We start from the raw sequence: 24565 nt of genomic DNA, 5'->3' as shown, positions 1-24565 counted from the left end.
TGGGCCTGGCGGGGGGCCTGGCGGGGATGGGGGGCATGTTGGGCCTGGCGGGGGGCCTGGCGGGGGGCCTGGCGGGGATGGGGGGCATGTTGGGCCTGGCGGGGGGCCTGGCGGGGGGCCTGGCGGGGATGGGGGGCATGTTGGGCCTGGCGGGGGGCCTGGCGGGGATGGGGGGCATGTTGGGCCTGGCGGGGGCATGGCGGGGGGCCTGGCGGGGATGGGGGGGGCGTTGGGCCACTGGCAACGAAAATGCAGACAAACTTGAACGTGGTATTTCTCCCTCCCTGTACGTGTCACATAGGTCCGCGCCCATGAGAAGATCGTGATTTGGTGTGCCATCGCCAAGGAAGTCCGGACCCTGGGGGTCCACCATCGACGGGGCACCCACTGCCGCAAGAGGTGGGAGGACATCCGCCGCGGGACCAAGAAGACCGCCGAGTCTCTGCTGGGGATGGCCTCCCAATGTAGGCGGGGTGCCTGCCGTCAACTGACCCCCCTGATGTTCCGGATCCTGGCGGTGGCCTACCCTGATTTGGATGGGCGCGTGAGGGCAGCACAGCAGACACAAGGGGGTGAGTACAAGCATAATCTACTCTGTTGTCGCGCAGTGGAGGTGTCTGGGTGGGGGAGGAGGGCTCTGGGTCCCCCTAGGCCAGGGCGATATCTGTAGGCTGGGCACCCCCGTAAGCCCCTGTGTCCCCAGCCACCACCCTCAGTAGTGTGCCAGTACAGCCATCCCTGGGCAGTGTCATCCATGGGTGCAGTTGTCAACTCTAGGCGTGTAGGGCATGTTCCACGGAATGCGTAGCGGACCCCAAGTGCGCAACTTAGTGCAGGGGGCATCTGTGTCTGTCATGTCCGCTAACTGTACCGGTGATCCATGTACTCAAAATCTCTTTATTTCTCTCTCCCCCCCCCCCCCTTTTTGTTTGTCTTTCTGTGCTTGTGTGCATCAGCATCATCAGGCGGAGGAGAAGTGGCATCGGGGCAGGAGGGAGCTGCATCTCACATGGCCCAGGAGGGCCATGCCACAGAGTCTGACTGGACCAGTGAGACGGAGGGCGAGGGGAGCTCCACAACGGGGACGACTGGACCCTGCAGCGATACGGACACGTCCTCGGAAGGGAGCTCCCTTGCGGGGGTGGCACCATCCGTGCCCCCCGCCATTACAGTTACAGCCGCCACCCAGCGCACCATCTCCGCCCTCCCAGCAGCCCCTCAGCGATCGCCCCGTGCCCGCTCTGCCAGGAAGCCGGGCATCTCCTTCGCCCCAGGCACCTCAGGCCCTGCCCCTGTTACCCCCGCTGCCCTCAGTGAGGAGGTCATTGACCTCCTCCGAACGCTCATTGTTGGGCAGACTACCCTTTTGAATGCCATCCAGGGGGTGGAGAGGGAGGTTCATCGCAGCAATGCGTACCTGGAGGGCATTCATTCGGGTCAGGCTGCCCATCAGCGATCGTTCCAGGCTCTGGCCTCAGCACTGACGGCAGCCATTGTCCCTGTCTCCTGCCTCCCTCTACTAACTCCCTCCTCCCAGTCTCCCGTTCCTCTGCCTGTCCCACCCACACCATCAGACCAGCCTGCACACACCTCAACACCCAAGAGCAGCTCATCCAAACATAAGCACCACAGATCACGCAGACATTCACACAAGCAACATTCCGATGCAGACATGCCAACAGTCACTACCACCTCTGTGACCCCCACCTCCTCGTCTCCCTCCTCCCTCCCTGTGACGTCTACACTCACACCTTCATTCACCTCACCATCAGCCAGTGTTTCCATCACCAGCACACCCTCCAGTACAGTCCGCACACGTGCAGTCACCACCCCCACTGCCATTTACACGTCCTTTGTGTCCTCTCCCACTGTGTCTGTCACCCCCTCTTCCACACCACACAAACGCAGCCACCCACCCACCCAACAGCCATCCACCTCACGACAGCCTCCCGCTCCTGCACCTGCACCCAAAGACAGCAAACTTGTCTCGCCTACAACCACATCCTCTCCCTCCACTCCCATACCCACTGTACCTACCACTATCCATTGTCCCAAGAAAATCTATATCTCTACTGCTACCTTCTTTCCTGACCCTGAGCCCCCCCCTCCTTCTCGTCGGGGTAAGAAGAGCACCTCAGCCACCACCAGCCCTGCAGCCCCCTTGACAAGGGTGCAGGGGTATTGGAGCCCACCAGCCCGCAGGTCTGGATCTTCGCCCAGCAGCAAGGGGACAGCCAGCCCACCCCCTGGGAAGAGGAGCAGAAGGCGGAAGGGCCGCCGCAGGAGCCCGGGTTCTATATCCGCCCAGGACACTAGCCAGCCACCGTCAACAGCCACAGCTCCAAAGGGAGGAAAGGGCCACAGACTCCCGACTAAGGAGGGCAAGGGCAGCAAGGCGGAGAAGTCAGGCAGCAGGCCTGCTGCCCATGGAGGACCCGTCACAGCTGCCCAGGAGGAGCCCGCAACCCCCATAGCCGCTGCCCATGGAGGACCCGTCACAGCTGCCCAGGAGGAGCCCACCACCCCCATAGCCGCTGCCCAGGGAGGACCCAACCCAGCTGGCCAGGAGGGCCCCACCACCCACAGCCCAGGTGGGCATTGAAGGAGCACCATCCCCGCTGCCCAGGAGGGCACCACCAGGCAATGAGCAGTTGGCCATAGAATGGCCGCCGTCTCCAGCACCGCTCCGCTGGGGCCCGCCGTCTCAAGATCCGCTGAACTGGGCCCTTCAAGGCAAGAACTGCTGAACTGGGCCCCGCCGTCTCCAGCACCGCTCCGCTGGGGACCGCCGTCTCAAGAACCGCTGAACTGGGCCCTTCAAGGCAAGAACCGCTGAACTGGGCCCTTCAAGGCAAGAACCGCTGAACTGGGCCCTTCAAGGCAGGAACCGCTGAACTGGGCCCTTCAAGGCAAGAACCGCTGAACTGGGCCCTTCAAGGCAAGAACCGCTGAACTGGGCCCTTCAAGGCAAGAACCGCTGAACTGGGCCCCGCCGTCTCCAGCACCGCTCCGCTGGGGACCGCCGTCTCAAGAACCGCTGAACTGGGCCCTTCAAGGCAAGAACCGCTGAACTGGGCCCTTCAAGGCAAGAACCGCTGAACTGGGCCCTTCAAGGCAGGAACCGCTGAACTGGGCCCTTCAAGGCAAGAACCGCTGAACTGGGCCCTTCAAGGCAAGAACCGCTGAACTGGGCCCCGCCGTCTCCAGCACCGCTCCGCTGGGGACCGCCGTCTCAAGAACCGCTGAACTGGGCCCTTCAAGGCAAGAACCGCTGAACTGGGCCCCGCCGTCTCCAGCACCGCTCTGCTGGGGACCGCCGTCTCAAGAACCGCTGAACTGGGACCTTCAAGGCAAGAACCGCTGAACTGGGCCCTTCAAGGCAAGAACTGCTGAACTGGGCCCCGCCGTCTCCAGCACCGCTCCGCTGGGGACCGCCGTCTCAAGAACCGCTGAACTGGGCCCTTCAAGGCAAGAACCGCTGAACTGGGCCCTTCAAGGCAAGAACCGCTGAACTGGGCCCTTCAAGGCAGGAACCGCTGAACTGGGCCCTTCAAGGCAAGAACCGCTGAACTGGGCCCTTCAAGGCAGGAACCGCTGAACTGGGCCCTTCAAGGCAAGAACCGCTGAACTGGGCCCTTCAAGGCAAGAACCGCTGAACTGGGCCCCGCCGTCTCCAGCACCGCTCCGCTGGGGACCGTCGTCTCAAGAACCGCTGAACTGGGCCCTTCCAGGCAAGAACCGCTGGCCCTTTGGCAGACGTGGCAGGGCAGGATCTGTCTCGGGCAAGGCTGCAGGATGTCCTCTGGCCAACATGCCTCCTCCAGTGGCAGTGGAGTCTGTTATGGACTGTATGGACTGTGGCTTTGCACTCCCCAGGATGGCCCAGTGGGCAGGCCACCCACTGTATGGACTGTATGGACTGTGGCTTTGCTCTCCCCAGGATGGCCCAGTGGGCAGGCCACCCACTGTATGGACTGTATGGACTGTGGCTTTGCTCTCCCCAGGATGGCCCAGTGGGCAGGCCACCCACGGTATGGACTGTATGGACTGTGGCTTTGCACTCCCCAGGATGGCCCAGTGGGCAGGCCACCCACTGTATGGACTGTGGCTTTGCTCTCCCCAGGATGGCCCAGTGGGCAGGCCACCCACTGTATGGACTGTATGGACTGTGGCTTTGCACTCCCCAGAATGGGCCAGTGGTCATGGAGTCCCCTCGTGGATCTGGCGTTGTGTACTCAAGTGGCTGAGGTGCCCCCCCTTCCCTTCCCCCTGAGGTGCCTGTCCTTTTTTCTTTCTGATGCCCCTGCAGTGTTCTCTCCGTGGAGTTCTTGTCGTGGGACTGGGCCTTGCCCCTTTGCTCAGGACCCCTGTGGTCCACGGACAGTGGTTGGACTACATATAGTAGATGTATATATTTTGTACATAGTTTATTTATTTTTTTGGATTACTGCTGTCCATTTTTCAATATATCTGCCCGTTTAAGATCTCTTCTTTTGGTCTTTGCATTATTTCGGAGGGGGGGGTTTGTGGGTTGTGACAGTGATCTGTGGGAATGCATTGATGTGTGTGTTGTAGTGGGTGTGTGCCGGTAATCTTTTCCCTCCCCTGTGTCGTAGGTGCAGTACTCACCGATGTCTTCCGCGCCGCCGGGCGTGCTCCTGGTACAGGAGCAGGTATAGGAGTGCGGGGATGACCTGTAACTCGGGTTCCATACTGCCGGAATCTCGCGTGGAGTATGTGGAGGTGAGCGTTTTCCCGTTCGTAGTCTGTTTCCGCCGTGTTTTTATCTGCGGTGCTCCCGCCCCGGAAAAGGTGGCGGATTGGTGGGTCGTGATAGGGTGGGCGGTACATTGTCTGCCGCCTGGCTGTTGGCGGTGACCGCCGCGCTGTTTGTTTGTTCCGCCGTGGCGGTCGGAGTGTTAATGCGGCGGGCTGTGTTGGCGGTTCCCGCCAGGGTCAGAATTGCATATTTTGGACCGCCGGCCTGTTGGCGGGTTGGCCGCCGCTTTATCACCGACCGCCAGGGTCAGAATGAGGGCCTATATTTGATAGTGAATAAATCCTGTTGGACAGTATTCATGCCATTGTCGACAACAGCTAATGTTTTTTCCAAATTTCCTTAGCTAGTTGCCTTAAACACGCAGCAGCCTCAATTTGGGAAAGTTTCCAAATTTCATTGTACATAGCATATAAAAACCTTTTCGAGCGCTGTTTTCTAGGACCCAGCAGAAAATCCTGCAAGTCTATATTTTCAGAAAGAGTGTTCAGGTGTTTCTTAACTGCGGCTAACGTGTTTGTTTGCACCCGCTGCTGGCACAGCTTACCCACACTGTATGTTGTAACTATACCTGTATGTTGACCCGATATAAAGCGAGGGTCTGGCCTGTTAATCGAAAAAAACCCTGAAGAGTTCAAAAAACGCCTTTGACACTCATTAGTGTCTGTGTGCCATACCAACCACCCGCCAAGACTGGAAAGTGAAGAATTATAGGTACCAACCTTAACCATTGCATCTAGCCGTTCCTCTGTGATATTAAGGAAGTGTTGCCAATCTTTAAACCTTGCTGGACTAGGGATACTGGGCGTGTTCAGATCTTTAATTTTTGCTAACCCCAAACAGGATGTCTGCTCAATAGTGTCATTTAAGAAAATCATTTGCACAGGAATCAAGCATGCTCGAAACAAAGCCTCCCTACCCTGTATTTGCCAATCTTGTGTTACAAGTCAATAGTGCTCTTCCAGTATTTCTAACCATCAATCGAGAGCCGGAAAACAAAGGGTTCTGAATAAATCAGTTTTGTATCTGTCACCAAAATTTTCCTAGTTTGTGTCGGATGTATTTTAAAATAATACGACTCTGCTTTTCTTGTATCATGCCCAGAAAAGTATGTAAATTTATCGCTATAATACTTTGGACTCCCCACCAGTGGTGTAGAACAGTGTTCCCACTGTGTGTAGTTCAAGAGCGGCCTGTATCTAGTGGCATGGTGTAGGTAGTGATATCCCCAATTGTTATAGCAGAACATTTCCCCATAATTCATTGTATAATCATATACATCGTCACTTTCAAAAGCAGAATAGTCCTTCATTTCAGTTAGCATGGAATCAACTGTTTGGACATCCCAATCATCAGAGACAACAGCAGGTGTAATTACATCAGTCATCAAAATTTTGAACACGTATGGTATTTGAATAATTTCTGAAGGCCAGTATATATCGAATTTAACTTTGTCCCACACAATCCCATCAGTAATCAGTATTGACGTAATATTTACAGGGGACAAATCCCTTCGGACCGTATGTGAAGAATGATGTGGTGTTAAAACTTCATCAATAGGCTCCAGTGAGGAGCGATCAGGAATATAGTGACCACTTATGAGTAAAAAGAAAACAGTCACAAAACCAATCCATAAAAATAATGCAATAAATGTCAAACAGAACCACAAGTAGTTCCATGGGTATATCAAATAGTTCTTTTTAAGCCATTGATACAGCTCACTACTTTTTGAAACATTGTCAATCACAGTAGAGGATGAATGTGAAGAAAAATCATCAATGTCAATGAAATAGCCAGAGGTAGTCTCTGCAAACACAGGAGCCGGTGTATTCTGATCCACTGCACATGGAGGCTCTTGGTAGACAACGTCATCTATCGGTGAAGTGTTAGTGTAAAATACAGCCAAATCTTGAACCGGGGTGGTCACTGAAGATGTGACTGGAACCAACAAGAGTTAATTTTCCGCCCTCCCCATGGTCGAGGAAGTGTCCGGAACAGCAGTTGACATTGTTGCATAGTCTGTAGTAGTGATATTCATCCTACTATGTAGATGGACGTCCTGTTGGGTAGTGAGAGGGGATCGGAAACCACCCAAGGGACCTCCTGGTCTACTGTGAAGGATCGGCCACATGGTGTACTTTGATGTCATCAATGGAGATGAATCTGTTCGTCTTAGAACCAGACAGTGGTGTCAAGATGGCAGTCCTGGTGCCTTGTATTCCCAAGACTGGTACAGGTGCCAAGTATGATGGACCAAACTCCTTCTTCACAGCGATCTTCTCACAAACAAGATCCCAACTTTAGGAATCTAGACAGTTGAAGTTTTCACCAATTCCCCTATTCTTAAGGTGGCAGCACTTGCAGATGATTTATCATTACAAAATTGTTGAAGCTCCTGTAAAACAGTGAGATGGTCTTTTATGTCAAATGGTGTTTCTGCTGCCACCATACCAGGGGCATCAAGACCTGGGACATACGTAGATATCCCAAAGAGAACATCATATGGAGAACGACCCCCCAAGGACCATCTTGGCAGATTATTCAGTGCTCTCTGGACCCCATATAGGTGGTGTAACCAACTGCGGCCTGAACCTAATACTTGAGCTGTTAAGGACTGCTTTAGATCACGATTCCGCCTCTCCACGAGCAAATTTCCCTCGGGATGGTAGGGTGAGGAGTAATGGAATTCAACACCCATCGTCCCCATGGTGTCCCTGAATGCCTTAGAGGCAAATGCAGGTCCCTAGTCCGAATGGAATGCTGCAACCACATATGTACTGATAAAGATCAGCAAATCTTTTATAACAGTCTGGACGTCAGCCGACCGCTGTGGCCATACCCACAGGAATCTAGAACAGGAATCCACAGCCACTAAAATGTATTTGTTTGCACCATCAGGCTATAAGGGACCACAAGGGTCTAGGTACACACACTGAAGTGGCTTGCCGGATACTAAGAGGGATGTCTGCGGTGGGCGTTCGATACTAAAGCCCTTGATCTGCTGGCAAATGTCACAGCAGAGGACATACTGCTTTGTTAGTCTGCATAGACCAGGCCACCAGTAGCGTTGCTGTAGAATTGTTATTGTGGCCTGTATACCAGCATGTGCAGAAGTGACACCCTGATGCGCTGCTGTAATCAGATCTAATCTCTGGTCTTCATTGGGGAACACTCGATCTCCAACCCCAGGAATCGTTGTATAAGCAACATTCTGTGCACTTATATGGTAAGTATAGTTTGTAGGGTATCCTTTCGGAAGGGGCTTGCCTGCAACCGAAGCTTTGACGGCAATCAATATTTCATTATCCAGTCTCGTCCGAGAACGAGTCACTGCAGCCACAGAAGCCGTAGCTACTAATGCTTTGGCCGCTTCATCAGCCAATGTATTACCAGCAACGTGTACTCCTACACGTTGGTGTCCTAATGTATGGACTACATGGACACACGGTAGCTTATCCTTTAGAACAGCCACCCTCCCCCACAATGTTTTGTGTTTAATGGTGTTCCCTTTAGAATCTCTGAACCCGTTCAGTTTCCAATGATTGAGATATTCATTGTATGACTGGACGCTGTAATATGAGTCACAGACTATCAAAGTCTGGCTTCCTGTCTCAGTATGTTTGAGCGCTAGAATAAGAGCTTTAAGCTCAGCCAACTGTGCCGTGCAGTCCCTTAATGTCTGCGTGTAGGTATTGTGAGGGTGGAAAACTCCATCTTCCATCACTCCGCTCACGGCTGCGCAAGCTGCCGAGTATTGATGTTTAGTACCTACAGCCGGTTGTGCTGAACCGTCAATATATATGATAGTATGGTAGCTGTCTAGTGGCAAGATATTTAGAGGAGCAGGGTACTCTTGTTCATACTGGAGAAATTCTTGTGTTTGAAGTCTTGGATCAAATATATAATCGACATCAGTGGCGGTCAGAGACGTTGCCCATTGAATCCAACGTGGATGTAATGCCTTAGCGTTAGGAACGCTCGCTTTAGTGACAGCCTCTAAGGCCGGCACCGGGGAGACAACAATAATACGTTTCCCCTGGGCAAGTGGCCTCTCTTTTATGACAGCCATCTGAACTGCCGTCAGAATCTTTTCTGTAGGTGCAAAACGTTGTTCAGCATTTGAGTATAAATGTGATTTATATGCTATCGGTATCGTGTCATCCTCATTAAAGGTGACATAAGTAAATCCTATGGCATCAGCTATTATTCTGATGACCAAATTCTTTTTATTGTCACGTGTGTGTAAGTGTTTAGCTTCTAGCATGTCCTGTTGCATGTCCCTAAGGATGTGTGTGTGTTCAATTGTCCAGTGTCTGCTAGAAAATTTGCGCCGAACTAGGTCATACAGTGGCTTGATGCGTTCAGCATAATCTGGAATGTATGTTCTGCCAAAATTGAAGAAACCCAGTAATGACTGCAATTTCTTAAGTGTGTTCGGAGGCTGTAGTTGAGCACATTTCTCTAGAAAGTGCGGTGCCAGGCTCTTCCCTTCGCTTGATAGCTCATATCCCAGGAATAACACACTAAGAAAGGCTATCTTGCTTTTCTTAAAATTTAATTTGAAACCGAGGTCTGCAAATCCCAAAATGATCCGATCGACCCTCGCAAGATGAATGTCGAGGACGTCGTCGGTGAGATATATGTCATCCAAATAGGACAATGCCTCGGAATCAATATCATGTAATATTGATGTTACACGGGCTGAAAACAGGCCCGGGCTATTTTTAAAGCTTTGAGGTAAACAGCAAAAGCGTTCTGAGAGCCAAATGAAAATGCACTTAGGTCCCGACTTTCATGAGATAAATTCTGGCAGAAGAACCCATTAGATATGTCTTATGTTGTTTTATATTTTTTACGCACTTTATTGTTTATCAGTGCTGGGCTGTGTGAATTTTTTATAGCATACATGTGTGTATGACTATTTAAGTGTCTATAATCAACTACTATTCTATATGAATGATCTGGCTTTGCAATGGGAATAACGGATTATTCATTGCAGATGTACAGGGCTCAATTACTCCCTGTTACTCAAGTTGTGATAGGATCTCCTTTACCAGAGCTTTCGCTTCATGTTTAACAGGGTATTGCGGCTGCGGTTGGGGTGTAGACCTAACAGGAATAATATGACAAGGAGACTCCTTGTCCCAACCTATATGATTGCGGTATAGTGCAGGTGCCTGCGCTAAAGCCCATTCAGCAGCATAGGTTTCTTTTGCTGCTTCTTGAACAAGATCGGAGAAAGAAGGCAAAATGACATTTTCCCCATGTGGGAGCTTGCGGACGTGTTCAGGTGGCCAGTCTCTTTCGGCCAATAGGATATCACTAGTATGTTCATCCCAAAATATCACACTAATAGTGCGCTCCACGTCTCCATCTATCCTAATTTTTAAGTCATAAACCATATCGGGGGGAAGAAAGCGGCCATCCGCTGTTTCAACCGCGTTGTAATTGCTAGTTGCTGTTGCATCCAGATGATCTTTCCGACTCTGGCGACATATCGTGACCTCTGCCGCGCTGTCTAACAGAGTCACTGCCCACCTCTTGGTCCTCAACAGCATTCTCAATTTATGGTATTTTTAACTGTCAGTGCTGCCACCTTCTTCTTTTTAAATTGTGGCTTTTGCTGGGTAGTCTTTTCTTCTTTTTTAATGGTAGACTGTTGTGAGTCTTTCTTTTCTTTCACGTATTCCAGAAGTTGATCTTGACAGCCCCCTCTCTTGCTACATCTATCCAGTGCGTCCTGAAGGGAATGAGAGGGACGTGAATCAGTATATCTGTCTGGAGTTTTAATGTTCTACCTATTTCTGAGATTATATCTACTTTCGGAGTTCTCCGGGTGTGGAGAATCAGCTCTCTTATTTCTTCTTTCTTTGAAATCTTTTTGTTTGTCCCAGCGCTTCTTAGAGCCCTCTTGTGCCTGCTTCGTACCCTCCTTATGGGCGGTACCTTGTAACTCCAATTTTTTAGGTTTGGCTCCCAAACTATCCCGTCCTATACTAGTATAGGTATCGGAAATTATTTTCGGTAGCTGTCTCTCTTGATCCTGGTTTGGAGTTTCCCGGAGACGCTGGCGAATTGCCAGTGCTACCGCTTCCCCTTCAATATTGCTTAGTATAATTGAGGAAACGGCGTCCAAGTTACGCATTAATTTTATCCCCAAATCCAAGGCTGGTGCAGCCCCATGCTCATTTTGTATTTGTTTTAACACTTCCGGTAAATTAGCAAGTGTCGGGGTACCATGTGTGGTGGTATATATGGCAGCCAAGACTGTACCCCATGTGGCACAGTCATCCACCGAGGGAACCATCCCAAAAGGCAAGCACATAGTAAGCAATCTATGTTTTTCCTGTGGTCCCATATGGGGAAACACAGCTTCCAGCTGATTTGTTTTCTGGGCAATCCAGAACTGTATTTTTTCCCATTCCGTTGGTACTTTACCCATAATAGTATGCACTGTTTGTGGATTAATCCCAGTAGCCAATTGATAACCACCAGCTACTGGCGGTGCTGGGCGCGCTGGTGTTGTGTTCAATGTTCGCATTACGAACTGTACTAATCGTCTACACAATGCCACTAATTCATTATATAAAACCCGTAAATCTGCTAGCGGCATATTCTGTATGCCTGGGTGAGGTGTGTATGTGGCGAACATAGGCCACGTAGGTCCATCATTACTTAAGGGACATAACCTCATTCTTCGTAGTACATGTGGTAGGGCGCCTTTGATGACGCAGAAAAAGAGGGTCCAACATATATTCATATATCATATAACCAAAATCGTATAATGTAGTGTGATTTTAATAAAGAAAATAATGTACGAGGGAAATTGTGCCCTCGGGGTAGTTCGCCATCATTTTAAACAAGCTTTATTACTCATGAAGAATTGAAAATTGTAGTAATCTGTCATAATTGCAAATGTATGCCATGATTTCTTATTGAACCTGCTTTATGCTTAGCTTAAATTTAGTAGAGGCTTTGGCCTAGTTGCCTGGACTCAAATTCTAACTGCGTGGCTTTTCCTTGAACTAATGAAACATATATTCTTGCTTGAAGTTGTATTTTTCCAGTAGAGATGACTAATACACTTATCTCCAGGGTTTCGTACTAGTCCGGTTTCTTCCCCTTTGATACAAGGTCAGTCTCTGCAGGTGCGGACAATGAAGGGACAGATATCAAAATAATTGGCAAACCATGTTGCAACTTGTGTTCCAAGGCTCCAAGGACAATGTATGCATAAATGAGCGCTGGTAGAAAGACAGTTTTCATTGGACAATTTGAAGCCAACCTATGAACCCTCCAATGGAAGACCCTGCAGAATTTGGAATGTTTCTTACTTAAACCCATTGGACAAGGAGAAGTCAGCCATTTTTCCTTGATGCCAATTTGAAGCCAGATGCCAGACTCCATTTTGGACGACACCCTGATGCCCTTTTCTCTATTCCAGAGAAAGAGACTTTAAGAATTCTCACCCTAGAGACTTTAACTTTGATTTGCCCCATCTTGCCCATGCAGTAACTTTGCCCCATTCTCCTTGCCGCTGCAAGGAAGCTTGCCCTTAACTTTGCCCCTTTGAAACCTGCCCCATGCTGATCTAACCGGTACCTGAGGGGTGAACCCTTTTCTTGAATGCTGATTGTATTTGGTAAATATGAAAGGATAATTGTATTATGCATTGTGTTTTTCCTTTTAGGTACCAACTGCTGTTTTGATAGGGCCCAAGCTAGAAGTTTTCCAAATTTGTGTTGACTAAATTCATTTTGCATGAAGCCCCACATGCCAATGCTAATCAGAGGTTAGTCGAGGTATTCATTCGATGCACCATGCAAATTTGAAATCTTGTTATGCTGACCAATGTATGAAATTAGTCAAATACAGTTACTCATATTAGTGATTTGCATTGCCATAACTGAATGTATCATAATTCAGATTTTGCGTAGATTGCGTTTCTTCCGCCGTTATGGACAGCTAGTAATGTTCGTATACATATATCATTTGGTTTTGAGACTTATATATATCGTGCTAGCTTTGTTAATACAGGGAAATAAATTGATTAACTTTTAATAAACTGGTGTGATTATTCATGACTGAAAGGTCATGGTGTGCCGAAATACCAACTGTTATTGATTTCCGATGTGTTATTTTGATCTATAAATTGAGTATTGATTACCGATTACAATAGTTATTGATTATTGATCTGAGTGACCCGACTATTCTAGGATGAGGAGAGCCCGACTCGGCTAAAAGATTCACCGACCTCCAACGTGTCCAGGTACAGGTAATTTATAAGGGCTGGACGCGTTATCAGTAGATGGTAGCAGAGATTGATGGTTTTGCCCTTTGGGACCCCATCCGAACAATAGACGGAGTCAAGTTAGAATTTTCTTTAATAAAACAAGTTGGAGGGATGATGATGCCCTAAGTCCCCAATTACTTTCCCGGAATCTCAGAGCTTGCGAATGGAGGACATGGAGGTGTGAGAATGTTTTCGGCGTTTCTAGTGACGGTATGAGAGAGGTTAGGGTTTTGCGCTTGCACAGCTTATCGCCGCAGATGAATTGAGAAGTTTGTGAGGTTTGTAGGGGGGAGTTGCGAACTCCAGTTGAAGTTTTAGAGGAGTGTTACTCCAAAGTATGAGAGTAGGGAAGTCGTCGAACTTCACATGTGTGTAGCGCTTCGTGCAGAAAATTGTCCATGTGGTTGTTGATGTTGAGACGGGCCCTGCAAGGTCAAGAGACTCCGGAGTATGTTGAAATGTGTATGAGACACTTGTTTGATGTTGTGATCGGGTCGGTTTAATAGGTTGATCGGGCATGGTCAACAAGTCGGTATGAATGTTGAGGAATGAAAGAAAATTTCGACTTTGAGATTTGACGAATTCTAAAGTGCACTAGAATAGTTCATTGATCAGTTGAGAGTAAAGTTTGCGGGTCAAATTTTGCTTGCGAAAGCGGGAAACCGAGAAAGATGGAATAACTGCCGAGGCTAGCGAAAAATCCCTAAGGTTTCTGAAGCGATTGTATTACCCTTCCTGTAGTAAATCGACAGATTTGTTTTCTTCTTTTTGTTAGTGCTCGCGTTATATTGCAGAAATTAGTTTATGAGTGAAGCCGAATGAAAAGAGGACAAGCCGCAGGACTTTGTCAGCTGCAGTGTTTGAGTGTGACGTCACTAGGAGCCGCGCTGGGATAGGTTGGTTGGTGAGAAGGGTCGCGCACGGATTGGACACAGTCCATGAAGCGCAACTGGTAGGGGAAAGGCAAGCGAAGAGTATTCCGGGAATTAAAGTCACTTATTGATTACATATTTTAGGAAAATAAAAGACGGAAAGATTACATTTTTCAAAGCATTTAAGAGTGCCATGAGGGGAGATGTTTATATTAAAGCAAATGTAGGAGAAGAAACACCGCCTGAGGGTACACCAGCTTAAATTGTGATTGAAGAAAAGGGGGTAGCACCATGTCTTTGGCTAAAACAATGGTGCAAATTAACAGAGAAGCATGGAAGTGTAGCGTTCCCTATCCATGGGTCGTTTAATCTAAGGGTTTTAGAGAATCTAAGATTTGCGCTGTACGACACAAAAGTACCTCCAAGACCAGCACAGTTTGAGGAACTAGCAATTTGGGAGCTAATAGCTAGAAACCAACAACAAAAGAAATTTGAGACAAGAATAAGAAAAGTAGAAAAGACACTAGCGGATGCTAGATGGGATAGCACACAGAAGGTTTGGAGATCAGATGTATTGCAGGGGATTAAATTGTTTCCAGCAATTACTGATGAAGTGGAGATGGTAGGAAGGAAAGCTACCTATAAGACAAACAGGAGTCAGTCCAGAGAGAGAGGGAGAACAACAGAAACTCGAAAAGGTCAGACGAGGCAGACGATGAAGAGTTCATTATACAATTGCTGAATGATCGCCCGCCACCATATGTGGAAAGCGAAAAAGGCTCAAGCATTACTACTGCCCCTCCAGAACCAATACAGGGCAATGCAACACCGAACTTGAGAATATCTCAAAGGCAGAGCAGTCCCGATATGCCTTTCTCACCACAAATACCACAGGTCCAGAGAATATACCCAGTCGTGCCTAACTTGAAACCTGCTGATAATTATCAGCCACAGGTTCAAAGGCACTGCTGTGATGAGCATAACATGGGAATGACTTCTGATTCAATGGCGCAGGGAGGACAGAATTACCAAAGACCTACATTGGTTCAAGCTGAATCAACAAAATTTTTGATGCCTCAAAAGCAGGTACAAAAAGTGCCGAGGTACGCTCGAGGAATGGAGGGCCAATTAGGCATGCCACCAATAATGAACCATAATGTGGGGATTAACATGCCACAGAATTCGGGGAACAGGCAGAATCCAGATGCAATATCTTTGCCTATCACCGTGGGTCCGCCAGTACCATTATATATACAGGGAAACTCAAACGTATGCGACCGAGGGGTAATGACACAAAGTGAGACAGGGAGAAGATGCATAGAAAACATTCCAGAAATGACTCCGATGGCAACACTGCCAAATGGATCTGGGTCCTTGTCGGGATTTAGTCCAATTCCAATTTGTGCTCCGTCAACAGTGGTACGGTCAAATCCACCACCATTAGTACCATTAACCTCAAAGACTGAAACATTACAGCAACCTTCAGTAGCAGTTGATGTAAGTGCTACATTGATGGGACTGAATGCACAACAGCTAACACAATGGTTCAACAGCCTGAACTCCCCACAGAGTACATCCAGCGGGAAGGGAGAAGAATACCTGAATAAAATAAGATTGGGCATGGAGGCAGATGAACTGGTAGAGGGAACTATGGGTCTGAACAGATTAGAATCATACACAGAAGAAGAGCTGAGATACATGTGCCCTAGAATTACAAGAGAAGTAAGCAGCATACATAAGAAGTTACAAGAAAGTGCAGACAGAAATGAGATCGATATAGGTAAGACTAAACACTTGAGCAGAAGTTACAGGCTAGACTTTGAGACAAAAGATTTTGAACACATGAGATCCGCAGGGATGAAAACACACCTTAAGGAGATACTGCAGAGCGCACAGGTCTGGAGATGTTTAGACAAGTGGGAAAGTAGATGGGTTAAGAAAAAAGACAAAAAGAAAGAAAATACCCCAGAGCGGAATGAGAAAGCACACCAGAATGACGACCTGATAACCATGTTACCAATGAGAGAGACAGCAGGGGGAAAACTTGTACATGTACCATGGCACAGGTGTGATATTCAGTCCTTTACGGATGATTTCCCTAAATTAAGAGAGAAACCGATCGAGTGGTATCAACAAACAGATAGATTTGTGAAACTGGCAAAATGTCTCTGGGAAGACCTAAATACCTTATTTGAAATCGTGGTTCTGGCAGATTTGTGGGAAGATTGTAAAAGGGCTGTAGGTTGGCCGACGAGTGAACCAGAGAGAGATAGGGACACAGGTGCACCATCACCTACGGTAATGAGGTTGTACCACAAGGTGATCGAGCACTTGAAAACCAAGGTTGCGTCGAAAAATGTGGATTGGCAGAGGATTGACAGAACAGCCCAAGAGGTTAAAGAGTCTATACATGCGTACTATGAGAGATTGTTGAAAGCGTTTAAGAATTACAGTGGCACAGAAATGATTGAGGCAAAGGACATGCTCCATTTTGTGTTCAGATTTGTGGAAGGATTGAGACCCGAAATCAGCCAGATGATTAAAACACATTTGATTTGTTGGCAGTCAAAGTCGATTGATGAAGTATTGAACTATGCAAAATACTGCAGTGACGAGATTGAGACAAAGCAGAAAAGGTTGAAAGAGAAGGTGATGGTGATGCAGCTTAGAGCAGCTCAGACAGGTTTGCAAGGTTTGCAAGGTTTTCAACAACAGATGCCGCAGCCGCAGCAGCAGCAGCAGCGAAATGCTATGTTTCAGCCGCAGATGAGAGGCAGAGGCCGAGGAGGTTTTGTGAATAATGGTCCTGATTTGAATACTGTTATGATTCCAAATGGTATACAGGCAATGAAGAAGGTGATGCCATGTCACACGTGCGGAATCGTCGGGCATTGGAAACGGGAGTGCCCTATGATGGTGCAGGAAGGCGTAGGTCAACAAAACAATGATGTCAATGCATTTCAAAATGTGAGAGGACAGAAATTGAGAGGTCCAAATCCAAATTACCAAAATAATGTAAACCAGATGCAGGGTTTACAACCCATGCAATCGCAACAGGTGCAAATGCCCTGTGTGCAAATGGCACAGTTGCAGCCAATGCAACAGGAGTTTCCTATGGTACCTAATCAGCAAATGCAAATACCCTTAGCACCAATGAATCAGTGGCAAGCAATGCTTCCTCAGCAGGTCACGGGTCAAGGAATGAACCAAAATGACACAGTGCACCAATTCCCATTACACAGTGAGAATGGAATAAACGATGCATGGGAGAGTGAAAGTTCAGATGAGGAGGGAAATTGTATGCTTGCAGCATCTTTGGAAGTAGATCAAAAGGGTCCGTATGTGGAGGGAAGAGTTATGGGTCACTGTGTTTCATTCTTGGTTGACACAAGAGCTACACGTTCCACTGTTAGGAGCATTGAAGTACCAAATTTGCCACTTTCGGGGAGAACAGTTCAAGTAGTGGGAGTGGCAAATAGGTACCTGACGAACCCAATCACAGATCCAGTTCAAGTCAGAATTGGTAACTATCAAGGGTCACATAAATTTGTGGTATGTGACTCAAGCCCGATTTCACTATTAGGGAGAGACTTATTGTGCAAATTGGGGTGTTCAATTATGTGTTAAAATGATGGGATTAAAATTCAGACAAATAGTGATGGGAAGAAGAGGACAGTGTAGGAGGGGACGAAGTTGAAACTGTCGATGAAGAGTATCCCCTGATTACTCTTTATCCAATGCTCACAGAAGCTGATATTCCTGCTGAGTTACAGGAAACAGTCGGAAAGGAAGTGTGGGATATGACAGGGAAAGAGGTAGGATTGGTAAAAAGAGTAGAACCAGTGAAAGTGACTGTAAAACCCAATGTAACTTTTCCCCAGACCCCCCAGTACCATATGGCACAAGACACCCTCATGAAAGTCGCCCAACTCATTGATGAGTTTGTAAAACAGGGAGTACTGAAAGAAGAGTTAAGCAGCCCATGTAATTCACCAATCATGGGTCTAATAAAACCAAGTGGAAAGGTCTGAATTTTTCAGGATTTGAGGAAAATAAATGACATAATAATCAAATGTTGTCCCGTAGTACCAAATCCAGCTGTGATAATGTTTCAAGTTCCCTGTGATGCTGAGTGGTTCTCAGTCATCGACTTGTCACAAGCATTCTTTTCTGCGCCTCTTCATGAGGACAACCAATTTCTCTTTTGTTTCAAATTCCTAGACAGAGTCTACAGTTGGTGTCGATTTCCTCAAGGGTTTTCGGAGTCACCATCAATTTTCAATCAGATTATAAAGAAAGATTTGGAATCGTTGGAGTTACCATTCAAGTCAACGCTAGTACAGTACATTGACGATTTACTGATCGCATCCAAACAGAAAGTGACTGTACAGCCGACACCATTGCCCTATTGAACCATTTGGGAAGGAACGGACACAAGGTGTCCCCTTCAAAATTACAGTTCTGCCAGAAGAAAGTGAAATATTTGGGTCACCAAATAGAGAAAGGGTCACGAAGAATTATAAAGGAAAGAATAACAAGTGTACTTCAAATGAGTCCCCCAAAGACGAGGAGGGAGGTGAGAAAGTTTTTAGGAATGGTGAGCTACTGTCGCCAATGCATTCCCAATTTCTCAACTCTAGCAAAACCTTTACTGAAACTGACCCAGAAAGATGCGCTGGATGAAATAGAGCTGAAAGGAGATGAGATGGATGCTTTTATTGAATTGAAGGAATGCATGTGCAGGGCTCCAGCTTTAGGTATGCCTGATTACACAAAGCCTTTCACATTGTTTTGTCATGAACGTGATGCATGTTCCTTGCCTGTCTTGACTCAAGCCCATGGTGGCGTAAACAGACCAGTAGCATATTTTTCAGCTACTTTGGATCCGGTTGCAGCTGCCCTGCCAGGGTGCTTGCGTGCCGTAGCTGCAGTAGGTATCAGCCTAACTCAAAGTGAAGGAATAGTGATGGGACACCCTTTAACAGTCATGGTCCCTCACTCAGTTGAGATACTTTTGACACGCTCCCGAACGCAGCACATGACTGGTGCCAGGCTCACAAGGTATGAAACAATAATTCTGGGGTCACCTAATGTGCAGCTGAAACGGTGCACTACGTTGAACCCAGCAACCTTGTTTCCCAGTGAAAATGGCGAAATTGAGAACGCTGAAGACATCGAGCACAACTGTCTTCAGGTGGTTGAATTTTGCACCAAACCAAGACCTGATATCAAAGATACCCGATTGGAAGAAAATGATCAAGTTATTTTAGTTGATGGTTCATGTTTAAGAGATGCACTGGGAATATTGAAAGCAGGATATGCTGTATGTACGGCAACAGGCGTTCTGGAAGCCTCTTGGCTTCAAGGAGTTTACTCTGCACAAGTAGCGGAATTGGTAGCCCTTACTAGAGCTTGCCAACTTTCCGCATTAATGAAAGTTACCATCTACACTGACAGCCAGTACAGATTTGGAATAGTGCATGACTTTGGACGATTGTGGTCACAGAGAGGCTTCATGACCTCTTCAGGATCACCAGTGAAAAATGGTGAAAGAATAAGGGAATTGTTACATGCCATCCAGTTACCAGGAGAAGTAGCAGTAGTAAAATGCAGTGTACACTCAAAGGCACAAGACTATGTTTCTCTGGGAAATGGATATGCGGATCAAGTCGCAAGGTTTTGCGCGTTGAACTGTATATTGCTCAGGGATCAGTGTAACTTGATAAATGAGCCAGAACTTGAACCTAGCGAAATCTTTGCTCTAAAGGTTGTAGATACAGTGGATAAATTGAAGTCCTTACAGAATGATGTCAGTGAGGATGAGAAACTCTCATGGACCAAATCGCAATGTGTAAAGAGACTAGACGAATTATGGGTTTCAAGTGAAGGGAAATTTGTTCTGCAAAACAGTCTTTTGACACAGTTAGCCAGATTCTACCATGGACAAGTCCATCTTGGGAGGGATGCCATGATTAGACTATTTAAAACTGATTGGTTTAACCCCAAATTCCGTCAAGTTGCTGAAGCAGTTTGCCATCGTTGCATCATTTGCCAACAAATGAACGCATGGAAGGGAACAGTAGTAAATTTGAGCCACATTGGAAGAGCAGGGGGTCCCTTCAGCAGGATGCAAATGGACTTTATTGAGATGCCTGTGCATGGAGGCTTGAAGTATGTGTCGGTGGTTGTATGCATTTTTAGTCACTGGATTGAAGCATGCCCTACATGCAGGAATGACAGTCTCACAGTTACAAAACTACTCTTGAGAGAGCTAATACCACGTTTCGGATTCCCGATCTCCTTAGAATCAGATAGGGGAAGTCACTTCAATAATGAAGTAACAAAACTACTTTGTGCATCACGGAACATTGAGCAAAAGTTGCATTGTTGCTACCGCCCTTAAGCATCAGGACTAGTGGAGCAAAGGAATGGCACATTGAAGTCAAGGATGGCGAAAATATGTGCATCAACAAACTTAAAATGGCCTGACGCATTGCCCTTGGTGTTAATGTCAATGAGAAACACCCCTGACAGGAAGACTGGACTGTCCCCGCACAAGATCCTCATGGGCAGAGCCATGAGACTTCCAGCAGTTCCTGCAAATGCTCTTTTGAATATTACAGATGATATGGTGTTAGACTACTGCAAAGGTCTAGCTGATGTGGTCCGCTCTTTCTCTCACCAGGTGGAGGCAACCACCTTGCCACCGATCCAAGGTCCAGGACACGCCCTGAAAGCAGGTGACTGGGTTGTGATAAAGAAGCACGTAAGGAAGTCGTGTTTGGAACCTCGTTGGAAAGGACCTTTCCAAGTGATTCTGACAACTACCACCGCTGTGAAGTGTGCGGGAGTTCCCAACTGGATTCACGCCAGTCACACGAAAAGGGTGACGTGCCCCACAGACGAGGAAGTTGAAGCACTGAAATCACCAGTGTCTGAGTACCAAGCACCGAGACAGAGCGAAGAGGACCTAGAGACGAACAGGTAGAAATAGAGGAAGGAGAAATATTTTCTGAGGAAGAAGCAACTGATTTATTTGGGGAGGACCAAGGAGGAGCCTCAGAAAGTGATTAAGGTCCTGAAGGTGACAGAGAGCCTGAAATAGATGAAGGCAACAGAGAGCCTGAAGCAGGTAACAGTGACAAAGAGCTCGAGACAGGTGAAGGAGCAAGAGAGCCTGATCAGAGGAGGGCTTTCCCAGAAACAGACGATACAGGAAAAGAAAAGGGAAACCTGATTGATTTCCCAGAGGGCGAAGACAAGGCAGGGCAGGGCAAAATTGTTCAAACTCCTTCAGAAGAGGTTGCAGGTCCGTCAAGTGGACACAGTGCAAAAAGAACACAAAGCATATCTCCAGTAAAATTAAGGATCAGAGAAACATTGAACGAAAGTGAAGGGCCAAAGGTGAAAGAGAAAAGAAAGGAAGTGTGTGTCGCAATATCAGCACCAAGTGAAGAGAAAGACTTGGCCAAGGAAGAGAGTACCAGCGAGAAAGAGTGAAAGAGAGATGCAAAACTGAAAAGAAAAAGAATACTGAGCAAAAGATATTCTGGTCCGGAGTGGGCATACATAGCCACTAACGATTGGTCAGACAAATTCGTATCCCTCAGTTTCGAGAACGAAGAGGCAGAACTTCACTTTGGCACTTGAGGAGTAGAACTTCATGAACTTTACAGAATAAAGACATTGATAACCTGATTGACTTTTGAACCGGCTAAGACGTTGCTAACTTGATTGACTTTGAAACTGATTTTGAGACAACGCTGCTAAACCGATAAAAGACGAAGCTGCTAAAAGAAAACTGTGTGAACATTGAACTCGTTCAGCTTTGTATATATCTGCAAACTCAATTTGATAAAGTGTCTTCAACTTTCTGATTCTATACAGATCATGACAGGCTACACTACACAGGGACATAAAATGAAGTGTTGTAAATACATGTGTATAGGTCTAATAACAGCATGCGTGCCAATCATTGTAGCAATAGTTCTTGGAATGCATGGAAAGAATGAGAGTGAGACGGATGATGCTTCTATTTTTAAACCTGTTACTATTACTGAACTAACTGGTTTAAAGAAACTCGAACAAGACGAAAGACATTTGCATGATAAAAAGGAACTTTCGTCTAACATTTTCTACAGCTTGTTGAGTGAGTATGTTGAGACAATGGATGCGAAAGATTGTTGTGTGTGCACACAAATAACTACCCCAGTAGTGGAAGGGGTGACATATCATAGCATGCATCGTACATACGGAATTACATGTAGTTTAATAACGTCTAGGTTTTACACTCAGGAGTATATTCACTATTTTTACTCTAATTACGATGTTACCTTTGCATATGTTCCCATAATCGAGTACCTGAGTAAAGTGGCCAGGTATTATGATATAAAATTGATGAGGGGCTTCTTTGAGCCGTTGTTACCTTTTCACACAGCTCACGCACATAGAGAGAACCTTACATGCTTGCTTTCACTGGTAGAGATACGTTTTTTAGATAACACTGACGATAGGAGGAAAGAAATGAAGGAGACATTAGAGAAGGAACTACACAAAAGGACATCTGTAGATAACTATGCTTTTGCCACAATAAAGACACAAGGAAAAATAGCTTTAGATACATTGCACGTAGGGAGATTCTGTATACATCGACATAAATCATATTATGACACAGTTTTTGTGGGAACGAGTGAATGCAAACATACGTTTTTGTTTCAACCTAAGTGGACGTTCATGCTGAATGGACCAGACCCAGTTATTCCAGGGGTATATTATATTTGTGGACTTAACGCCTAGTATCATCTTCCTAAAGGATGGTATGGGAGATGTTATTTGGGAATAGTATGAACTGGACGACTTAAAGAAATTTCCAAAGCTGTCTGAATCACATCATGTTCAGAAAAGGGAGACAGCTTCTGGTGTGGTAGGAGATATATTTGGAGCATTGATTCCTTCAGTGGGAGTCATATTGAATTCAATTAAAATACGAAAGTTGTCTACTATTGTGGATAACATGCTGACAAAATTCTCAGGAGCTATAATCCTGATGGATGCTGAACTCGCTGCAGAAAGAGCTATGACTCTTCAAAATCGGCTTGCCTTAGATATTCTTTTAGCAAAGGATGGCGGCATTTGCAAAATGCTTTGTACACGTCACTGTTGTACATATATACCAGACAGCAGTGGAAAAATTAGAAAGATACTTACAAATTTAACTAATGAAAGTACAGATTTGAAGGAATTGAAAGAACCAGGAGTCTGGGAGAAAGTTGGAAAGGGATTTGCTTCTGTGGGAAATTGGCTCAGCAACGTTTGGAACGGATTGTTACTAAAAATAGTGAAGGGAATATTGATAATATTAATTTGTGTATTAGGCTTTTGGGGAATATGGAAATATGGAAATATGGAAATCTATCAAAATATTGAAAACAAGACGCAAAAGGAGAAGAGTAGAGAAAGAACAAACCAAAATGGTAGAAATATATAGAGAAAAATCTAAAGGGATTAAAAGAAAAAGGGAATTAACTGAAGTGCCAAATTACTAAACAGAATTTTAATTGAATAAAATTTGTGGGTAGATTTGATGTGATGACATAATTAGTCATCAGAGGAGGGATTGATGACGCAGAAAAAGAGGGTCCAACATATATTTATTTATCATATAACTAAAATCGTATAATGTAGTGTGATTTTAGTAAAGAAAATAATGTACAAGGGAAATTGTGCCCTCGGGGTAGTTTGCTATCATTTTAAACGAGCTTTATTAATCATGAAGAATTGAAAATTGTAGTAATCCGTCATAATTGCAAATGTATGCCATGACTTCTTATTGAAACTGCTTTATGCTTAGCTTAAATTTAGTAGAGGCTTTGGCCTAGTTGCCTGGTCTCAAATTCTAACTGCGTGGCTTTTCCTTGAACTAATGAAACATATATTCTTGCTTGAAGTTGTATTTTTCCAGTAGAGATGACTAATACACTTATCTCCAAGGTTTCGTACTGGGCCGGTTTCATCCCCTTTGATACAAGGTCAGTCTCTGCAGGTGCGGACAATGAAGGTACAGATATCAAAATAATTGGCAAACTATGTTGCAACTTGTGTTCCAAGGCTCCAAGGACAATGTATGCATAAATGAGCGCTAGTAGAAAGACAGTTTTCATTGGGGCATTTGAAGCCAAACTATGAACCCTCCAATGGAAGACCGTGCAGAATTTGGAATGTTTCTTACTTAAACCCACTGGAGAAGGAGAAGTCAGCCATTTTTCCTTGATGCCAATTTGAAGCCAGATGCCAGACTCCATTTTGGACGACACCCTGATGCCCTTTTCTCTATTCCAGAGAAAGAGACTTTAAGAATTCTCACTCTAGAGACTTTAACTTTGATTTACCCCGTCTTGCCCATGCAGTAACTTTGCCCCATTCTCCTTGCCGCTGCAAGGAAGCTTGCCCTTAACTTTGCCCCTTTGAAACCTGCCCCATGCTGATCGAACCGGTACCTGAGGGACGAAGACTTTTCTTGAATGCTGATTGTATTTGGTAAATATGAAAGGATAATTGTATTATGCATTGTGTTTTTCCTTTTAGGTACCAACTGCTATTTTGATAGGGCCCAAGCTAGAAGTT

This window comes from Pleurodeles waltl, chromosome 3_1, assembly GCF_031143425.1.
Source record: "Pleurodeles waltl isolate 20211129_DDA chromosome 3_1, aPleWal1.hap1.20221129, whole genome shotgun sequence".
Taxonomy (NCBI): domain Eukaryota; kingdom Metazoa; phylum Chordata; class Amphibia; order Caudata; family Salamandridae; genus Pleurodeles; species Pleurodeles waltl.
The sequence above is the reverse complement of the archived record's forward strand: the minus strand, read 5'-3'. Positions refer to the sequence as shown.